At 46.1% G+C, this 9,480-nt stretch overlaps 1 pseudogene; it reads left to right on the forward strand.

Annotated features, from left to right (window-relative positions):
• The first annotated feature begins 1,821 nt into the window (after positions 1-1,821).
• On the forward strand, positions 1,822-8,800 carry LOC107104115 (annotated as a pseudogene).
• Positions 8,801-9,480: the final 680 nt, after the last annotated feature.

Consider the following 9,480-nt stretch of genomic DNA (forward strand, 5'->3'; position numbering starts at 1 on the left):
TGTCTTCAGACATGCCTGTAATCTATGTAATGGGTTAGCTTCTTCTGGATTATAGACAGATATAGCTGCGTATCATCAGCATAAGATATTTTGCCAGTTTGGACTTTATTTAATCTAGTTTGTCTCATGGAGATTTAGAATCTATTATTCTTCAGAGACCTTACCAAGAGGACAGCAGCATATAAAACAAATTCAAAACGTTAAAATTTTTCCAAAACTCCCACATGATATATTTACACACTTTTTAGAAAGTTGAACCAAATGTTTGCTGCCATGATTTCAGTGGTTTGTTGTCTGCAGGAATTAGTTTTATAAAATTTTACTCTAATAATTTTTATTACCTGCAGTCATTTATTTAAAAGCCTGTTATAGAATATATTCATAAAATCAATGACGGTCTGGGATTAAACTGGATTAATCTGGTTTCCCTGTAGATGAGGAGGGGGCACCATCTTCTAACTAGAACCATCTGAATGTCTGATCATGGATGGAAGAAGAAAGACACTCTGTTCCCGGGGTGGAGAAAATATTTTTCTAAATTAAATGGAATTAAAATGGATTCAAACAGGAAGCAGATGGATGTCCACTGATGTCCACTGATGTCCACTGATGTCCACTGATGTCCACTGATGTCCAGAGTGCTGCAGAGAAGAGGCTGCAGGCTGAATGAAGCTCCAGGCATGCAGATAAAAGCTTTCAGCTTTCTATTTGCAGACTGAAGCCTTCCTGAGATAAACAGACACCAACCCTTCAGTTCATCACCAACACTGGAGATTCTGATTAGCAGCAACGTTCCAGCTTCTTTACATACCGGCTTCTTTTCTAAGTTAAAGGAGCTTTTTAATACTTTTTATATGAATTAAATGAGCCGATCTTCCAGGTTCATCACATCCAGACACAACGGATGTCTGGATAAAGGTTAATATATGAATTTTGGTGCAGCTCAGGTACAAATTTGGCAAAATAAAAAAAAAAATATGAGGAAGCAAGAAGTGACACTTGGCTTTAAAATAGAAACCAGTAGATAATAGAAATAATAACTATTGAAAGACGTGTATTACCAGGTTGCTCACATCCTTTGGATTTAATGAAATACATGGAAACGTGAAACAATCCAATAATGACTTAATAGAGTTAGAAGCTTATTTTAAGCTTTTTCACATGACTTTACTGCTGAAATGCAGAAACTATCCAGGGAAACTGTCCACTTTTATTTATTTAATGTTTGATATTTACAGTCTAGATCAGGGACGTTCATAACAGCTAAACTTAAAGCACAGCTGCATTAAATCCTCTCTGAACACTGATTCATTCTGTATTTATCAGCTAATAAAACAAACTGCAGGAAGAAGAGCCTGAAAGGCTTCAGCAGCTTACATTTTGAGAGAAGATCTAAGAGCTGCTAACAACACAAAAGCTCCATCTTTAAAAAGCCAAAGAAGATTCCCAGATAATATGTTCAACTACAATAAAGATTATTTAGTGAAAGAAGTGGAGCAGCAGCAGACTCTTTGGTCGCTGGAGGAGATGTTTGAAAGGCACTCTGAGGAGGACTGATATGAGCAAACAGATAAGAGGCAGTGCATCTTTGGTTTACCTAAAATGGACTGCAGCAGCCAAAGGTCCAGGATCTGCCCTCAGGGTGTCTTCATGGACATATATAGTCCAGCAGCGGTTTTAGCCATCAGATGTTTCCTAGTTTGGCTCAAAGAGAGCATTTAAAACTGCTGTCCTCTTCAAAACAGCATCAGTTCTCCAGGGAGGACTGGAAGAGAAGCACATTATTCATTGAGGTGTTGGTCTGTCTAGGCTGAACCTTCCTCGTCCACCATGGGTGATGCTCTGATGGCAGAGTTTGGAAAGGCTGCTCCTTTTCTGAGGAAGTCAGACAAGGAGCGTCTGGAAGCTCAGACTAGACCTTTTGACATCAAGACCGAATGTTTTGTTGTTGATGATAAAGTAGAGTTCATGAAAGGACAGATCCTCAGCAAAGAAGGAGGCAAAGTGACTGTCAAGAAGGAGGATGGGACAACTGTGACGGTGAAGGAGACCGATGTTCATCCCCAAAACCCGCCAAAGTTTGATAAAATCGAGGACATGGCTATGTTTACGTTCCTTCATGAGCCGGCGGTGCTATTTAACCTCAAAGAGCGTTACGCTGCATGGATGATTTACACCTACTCTGGGCTATTCTGTGTCACTGTCAACCCATACAAGTGGCTCCCCGTCTACGACTCCGAGGTGGTGGCAGCCTACAGGGGTAAGAAGAGGAGTGAAGCTCCCCCTCACATCTTCTCCATCTCTGACAATGCCTACCAGTACATGCTGACCGACCGGGAGAACCAGTCCGTCCTCATCACCGGAGAATCTGGGGCAGGAAAGACTGTTAACACCAAGAGGGTCATCCAGTACTTCGCCAGCATTGCAGCAGTTGGAGGCGGGGCCAAAAAAGACAGCAGCAAAGGGACCCTGGAAGATCAAATCATCCAGGCAAACCCAGCACTGGAGGCCTTTGGCAACGCCAAAACACTGAGAAATGACAACTCGTCTCGCTTTGGAAAATTTATCCGAATTCATTTTGGCACAAGTGGTAAACTGTCGTCAGCTGACATCGAGACGTACCTGCTGGAGAAGTCCCGTGTAACTTTTCAGCTAAAGGCTGAAAGGAACTACCACATCTTTTACCAGATCCTGTCCAATCAAAAGCCTGAGCTGTTGGATCTGCTGCTTATCACCAATAATCCATACGACTACTCATACATCTCCCAAGGAGAGGTAACAGTCGCCTCCATCAACGACTCAGAGGAGCTGATGGCCACTGACAGTGCCTTTGATGTTCTAGGTTTTACCCCTGAAGAAAAAATGGGTGTCTACAAACTGACCGGTGCCATCATGCACTACGGCAACATGAAGTTTAAACAGAAACAGCGAGAGGAGCAGGCAGAACCCGACGGTACTGAGGCTGCAGATAAATCCGCTTACCTCATGGGCCTCAATTCTGCCGACCTCATCAAAGGGCTGTGCCATCCCAGAGTCAAGGTCGGGAACGAATACGTTACCAAGGGCCAAAGCGTTGACCAAGTCTACTACGCCATCGGAGCACTGGCTAAGTCTGTGTATGAGAAGATGTTCAACTGGATGGTGGTTCGGATCAACCAGTCGCTGGACACTAAGCAGCATCGTCAGTACTTCATAGGAGTGCTGGACATTGCTGGTTTTGAGATATTTGATTTTAACACATTTGAACAGCTGTGCATCAATTACACAAACGAGAAACTGCAACAGTTTTTCAACCATCACATGTTTGTCCTTGAGCAAGAAGAGTACAAGAAGGAGGGGATTGAATGGGAGTTTATCGACTTTGGGATGGATCTTCAGGCCTGTATCGATCTGATTGAGAAGCCTTTAGGAATCCTTTCAATTCTAGAGGAAGAGTGCATGTTTCCCAAAGCCAGCGACCAGACCTTTAAGGCTAAGCTTTATGATAATCATCTAGGCAAGAACAAGATGTTTGAGAAGCCAAGGGCAACCAAGGGGAAATCAGAGGCTCATTTTGCCCTGGTTCACTACGCTGGCACTGTTGATTACAACATTGGTGGTTGGCTGGTCAAGAACAAAGACCCTCTAAATGAAACTGTGGTTGGTCTTTACCAGAAATCCTCTCTGAAGCTGTTAAGTCTGCTGTTTTCAAGCTACTCAGGAACCGACGGCGCAGAAAAAGCAGGTGGCAAAGGAGCCAAGAAGAAAGGTTCTTCCTTCCAGACAGTGTCTGCTCTTCACAGGGAAAACCTGAATAAGCTGATGACCAACCTGAAGACCACCCATCCCCACTTTGTCCGCTGTCTGATTCCCAATGAAAGGAAAACTCCAGGGGCCATGGACAACTGCCTTGTGATGCACCAGCTCCGGTGTAATGGTGTTCTGGAAGGCATCAGAATCTGCAGGAAGGGGTTCCCGAACAGGGTTCTCTACGGTGACTTTAAGCAGCGCTACAGAATCCTGAATCCCTCTGCCATCCCAGAAGGCCAATTCATCGACTGTAAGAAGAGTGCTGAAAAGCTGCTGGGATCCCTTGACATTGACCACACACAGTACAAGTTTGGACACACAAAGGTGTTCTTCAAAGCCGGGCTGCTGGGAACCCTGGAGGAGATGCGAGATGAGCAACTCTCTCGGATCATCACCAGGATTCAGGCTAATGCCAGAGGGCTGCTGATGAGGGAAGAGTTTGCCAAACTGGTGGAACGCAGAGATGCCCTGATGGTTATTCAGTGGAACTTAAGATCCTTTCTGGGTGTGAAGAACTGGCCCTGGATGAAGCTGTTTTTCAAGATAAAACCCCTTTTGAAGAGTGCAGAGGCAGAGAAAGAGATGGCCAACATAAAGGATGAATTCAAAAAGGTGAAGGAAGCACTGGAGAAATCAGAAACACGGCGGAAGGAACTAGAAGAGAAAATTGTGACTCTTCTTCAAGAGAAGAATGATTTGACTCTGCAGATACAGTCTGAACAGGACACCCTGACAGACGCTGAGGAACGCTGTGAACAGCTGATTAAGAGCAAAATTCAACTGGAGGCCAAACTGAAAGAGATGAATGAAAGACTAGAAGATGAGGAGGAAGTGAATGCTGATCTTACAGCTAAGAAGCGCAAGCTTGAAGATGAGTGCTCTGAGCTGAAGAAGGACATCGATGACCTAGAGCTAACTTTAGCCAAGGTAGAAAAGGAGAAGCATGCTACAGAGAATAAAGTTAAAAACCTCATGGAAGAGATGGCTTCCCAGGATGAAAACATCCTGAAGTTGACCAAAGAAAAAAAAGCACTGCAGGAGGCCCACCAGCAGACACTGGACGACCTTCAAAGTGAAGAAGACAAGGCCAACAGTCTGACCAAAGCCAAAGCTAAGTTGGAACAGCAGGTAGATGATCTGGAGGGCTCCCTGGAACAAGAGAAGAAAGTCAGAATGGACCTGGAGCGCTCAAAGAGGAAGCTGGAGGGTGACCTGAAACTGAGCCAGGAAACCCTGATGGACTTGGAGAATGACAAGCAGCAGCTGGAAGAAAAACTAAAGAAAAAGGACTTTGAGGTCAGTCAAATAAACTCAAGACTGGAAGATGAGCAGATTGCTTCAGTTCAGCTCCAGAAGAAGATGAAAGAAAACCAGGCGAGAATTGAGGAGCTGGAGGAAGAGCTGGAGGCTGAGCGTGCAGCGCGGGCCAAGGTGGAGAAGCAGCGCTCAGATCTTTCCCGTGAGCTGGAGGACATCAGTGAACGTCTGGAGGAAGCCGGAGGGGCCACATCCGCTCAGGTGGAGTTAAACAAGAAGAGAGACGCTGAATTTCAGAAGCTGCGCAGAGAGCTGGAGGAGTCGACTCTACAGCATGAAGCTACCGCTGCCACCCTGAGGAAGAAACATGCTGACAGTGTTGCTGAACTGGGAGAACAGATAGATAACCTGCAGCGTGTGAAGCAGAAACTGGAGAAGGAGAAGACAGAGCTCAAACTGGAGCTGGACGACTTGGCCTCAAACATGGAGAGCATCGTCAAAACCAAATCTAACATAGAGAAAACGTGTCGCACCATGGAAGACAACATGAACGAGTACAAAAGTAAATACGAGGAAGCTCAGCGAAGTGTCAATGACTTGACCACTCAGAAGGCCAAACTGCTAACTGAGAATGGAGAGCTAGGACGTCAGCTGGAGGAGAAGGAGTGCTTGATTTCTCAGCTGACCAGAGGAAAGAACTCCTACAACCAACAGGTTGAAGATCTGCGCAGACAACTAGAGGAGGAGGTAAAGGCCAAAAATGCTCTGGCACATGCTCTACAATCCGCTCGCCATGACTGTGATCTGCTTCGGGAACAGTTTGAGGAGGAGCAGGAAGCCAAGGCGGAGCTACAGAGAGCTCTGTCTAAGTCCAACACAGAAGTATCCGCCTGGAGAACCAAGTATGAGACTGATGGAATCCAAAGAACAGAGGAACTTGAAGAAGCAAAAAAGAAGTTGGTTCAGAGACTGCAGGAAGCTGAGGAGGCAATCGAGGCGGTGAATGCAAAGTGTTCATCTCTGGAGAAGACCAAACACCGCCTTCAGAATGAGATTGAAGACCTCATGCTGGATCTGGAGAGATCTAACGCTGCATCTGCTGCCCTCGACAAAAAACAAAGAACCTTTGACAAAGTCCTGGCAGATTGGAAGCAAAAGTTTGAGGAGTCACAGTCTGAACTGGAAGCCTCTCAAAAGGAAGCTCGTTGTCTGAGCACTGAACTCTTCAAATTGAAAAATGCCTATGAGGAATCCCTGGATCAACTGGAGACAATGAAGAGAGAGAACAAGAACCTTCAGGAGGAGATTTCTGACCTGACTGAGCAGCTCGGAGAGGGCGGCCGCAGCGCCCACGAGCTGGAGAAGATCCGAAAGCAGCTTGAACAAGAAAAGGCTGAACTGCAGTCTGCACTGGAAGAGGCGGAGGGTTCCCTGGAACATGAAGAGACCAAGATCCTCCGTGCTCAGATGGAATTTAACCAAGTGAAGGCTGAAATAGAGCGTAAACTGGCTGAAAAAGATGAAGAAATGGAGCAGGCCAAGAGGAACTACCAAAGAATGTTGGAGTCTCTTCAATCCTCTCTGGAGTCTGAAACCAGGAGCAGAAATGAAGCCTTGAGGATCAAAAAGAAGATGGAGGGTGACCTCAATGAGATGGAAATCCAGCTGAGCCAAGCCAACAGGCAGGCAGCAGATGCCCAGAAACAGGTCAAGACCCTTCAGGCTTTCCTAAAAGATGCTCAGCTCCAGCTGGACGACGCACAACATGCCAACGATGACCTGAGAGAAAACATGGCTTTGCTGGAGCGGCGCAGCAATCTCATTCAGGCTGAGCTAGAGGAGGTGAGGGCGGCCCTGGAGCAGACCGACAGGAGTCGTAAACTAGCAGAACAGGAACTGACGGATGCAACAGAGCGGATGCAGCTGCTGCATTCCCAAAACACCAGCTTGATCCATCAGAAGAAGAAGCACGAGGCAGATCTCCTCAGCCTGCAAAACGAACTGGAAGACGCCATACAAGAAAACCGCAATGCTGAGGAGAAAGCCAAGAAGGCCATTACTGATGCAGCCATGATGGCCGAGGAGCTCAAAAAGGAGCAGGACACCAGCGCCCATCTGGAGCGAATGAAGAAAAACATGGAACAGACGATCAAGGACTTGCAGCACCGTCTGGATGAAGCAGAGCAGCTCGCCATGAAGGGCGGCAAGAAGCAGCTCCACAAGCTGGAGGCTCGCATCAAAGAGCTGGAGAACGAGTTGGAGGCAGAGCAGAGGCGAGGAACCGAGTCCATTAAGGCGGTTCGCAAATACGAGCGCCGCATCAAGGAACTCACCTACCAGACGGAGGAGGACCGCAAGAACATGGCACGCCTGCAGGATCTGGTGGACAAGCTTCAGCTGAAGGTCAAGTCCTACAAGCACACAGCTGAGGAGGCAGAGGAGGCGGCAAACGCCAACATGGCCAAACTCCGCAAGCTGCAGCACGAGCTGGAGGAGGCAGAGGAGAGAGCGGACATCGCAGAGTCGCAGGTCAACAAGCTGAGAGCCAAGAGCAGGGATGGATCCTCCAAGAAAAGCTTGGATGACTGAGGAGGTCTGGGTGAGTTCTTCATGCTGCAGCGGCTCAGATTCTCAACAACCACCCAGACCTTGAAGGTCCAGACCCTGAAGGTTTCAGGGTCTTCAGGTCAGGATCCAGACCTTCAGGGTCCAGACCTGAAGACCCTGAAACCTTCAGGGTCTTCAGGTCTGGACCCTGAAGGTCTGGACCTGAAGACCCTGAAACCTTCAGGGTCCGGACCTTCAGGGTCCAGACCTTCAGGGTCTGGCCCTTCAGGTCCGGACCCTGAAGGTTTCAGGGTTTCAGGGTCTTCAGGTCTGGACCTTCAGGATCCAGACCTTCAGTCTGGACCCTTAAGGTCTGGACCTGAAGACCCTGAAACCTTCAGGGTCCAGACCTGAAGGGCTAGACCCTGAAGGTCTGGACCCTGAAGGTCCGGAGCTTCAAGGTCCAGACCTTCAGGGTCTGGGATTATTTAACACTGGGGGATTAAACCAAAACACAGTGATAAAATGAGGAGTGAAGAGCGGATCTGCATTCATGTTTTCTTTGTCAGTGTTTTAATTCAAACATAGATATTCGTCTCTCAAACTAATCACTCATTTCTAATCCTCAGGATTTTAATTCAATTGATTGAAATAATTTCTGCTCAGATTAGAAAACAGGAAGTGCAGCCATGAATCCAGATTCAGATCCAGATTAATCCAGAAGCATTTCAGTTGCCATAGAAACACAGCATCCCTTCAGGTTTCTGATTCTGCTGACAGACTCTAAATCTGTTTCTTCTATAGGTTCTGGTTCTGGACGTCTGGTAGCGAACCCGCCACGCCTCTGATCTCTACAACCTTCCTGCTGACAAATAAAAACTGTGTTTGATGTGGAAATGATGCTCAGCTGCTGTAATGACCTGTTAGGATATGTTGCTTTTCCATCAAACCTTCCAGCATTTAGCTTCAAACTCTATGCTGTGATTCTATATAGATATACACACACAGTGTGCAGTTCACATGTTTCTAGATCTATAACATAAATTATTTCATCATCATGACTGTAGATTTTGATCAACATTTTACCAAATTTTAACCCTTTGCATGTAGGTTGTTATAAATGTTTATGTTTGTAGGAATCATTGAAGCGACTGAAGCCACCAGATTTAGAGCCGAGATGTTTGGTTCAGCAGACGCCATGTTGATGCTGAGTGGCTTTGATTTGATCTTCTAAGCTCTGTAGACTCTGTAGACAGATGAGAATAAAAGCTGATGAGAACGGCTCTTTCTCTTCATGTAAATCAATCACTGACTCATCCGTACAGATGAAGCTCATTTATGTAGGCAAAGCCCGGAATTGATAAAAACAGATTTCCTATTGGTTCCTCAGGCCCACTCTGGGCCACCAGTACGGGTCAGGAGGTTCTGGAGACCCAGATGGTGGCTGAGGGGACCTGAACCCACAACATCACTTCATTTGAAACTTGATCATAGATCTATTTTATCAGATCCAAAGCGCAGTGATCTATGCTGACAGCTCGGCCCACTGAGGATGACGAGCAGCTGAAAGCCTGATCATCTGTCCAATCACAGAGCAGGAAATCACACTGTAACATTTTCACTGTCAATTTACCATAAATCATGGATTAGTGTTGCATTACCGTAATATACTGTGAATCACACAGTAAATGACTGTCGTTTTCCAGCTGTGATATTATAATACACTGTTGTGAAAGGACGACGGTTATGGCAGGCCGTTTTATCATGAAATCAACTTCTACTGACTATCAGTTCTTACTTTTAAGATATCAAAGAAAAAGTTTTGACTTGTAAAAACTCCATTTGACTTTCCTTACTGCTACTTTAGGATATCTGAAGTCATATTAA

The sequence above is a fragment of the Cyprinodon variegatus genome, unplaced genomic scaffold (assembly GCF_000732505.1).
Source record: "Cyprinodon variegatus isolate N-32 unplaced genomic scaffold, C_variegatus-1.0 Scaffold1619, whole genome shotgun sequence".
Classification (NCBI taxonomy): Eukaryota; Metazoa; Chordata; class Actinopteri; order Cyprinodontiformes; family Cyprinodontidae; genus Cyprinodon; species Cyprinodon variegatus.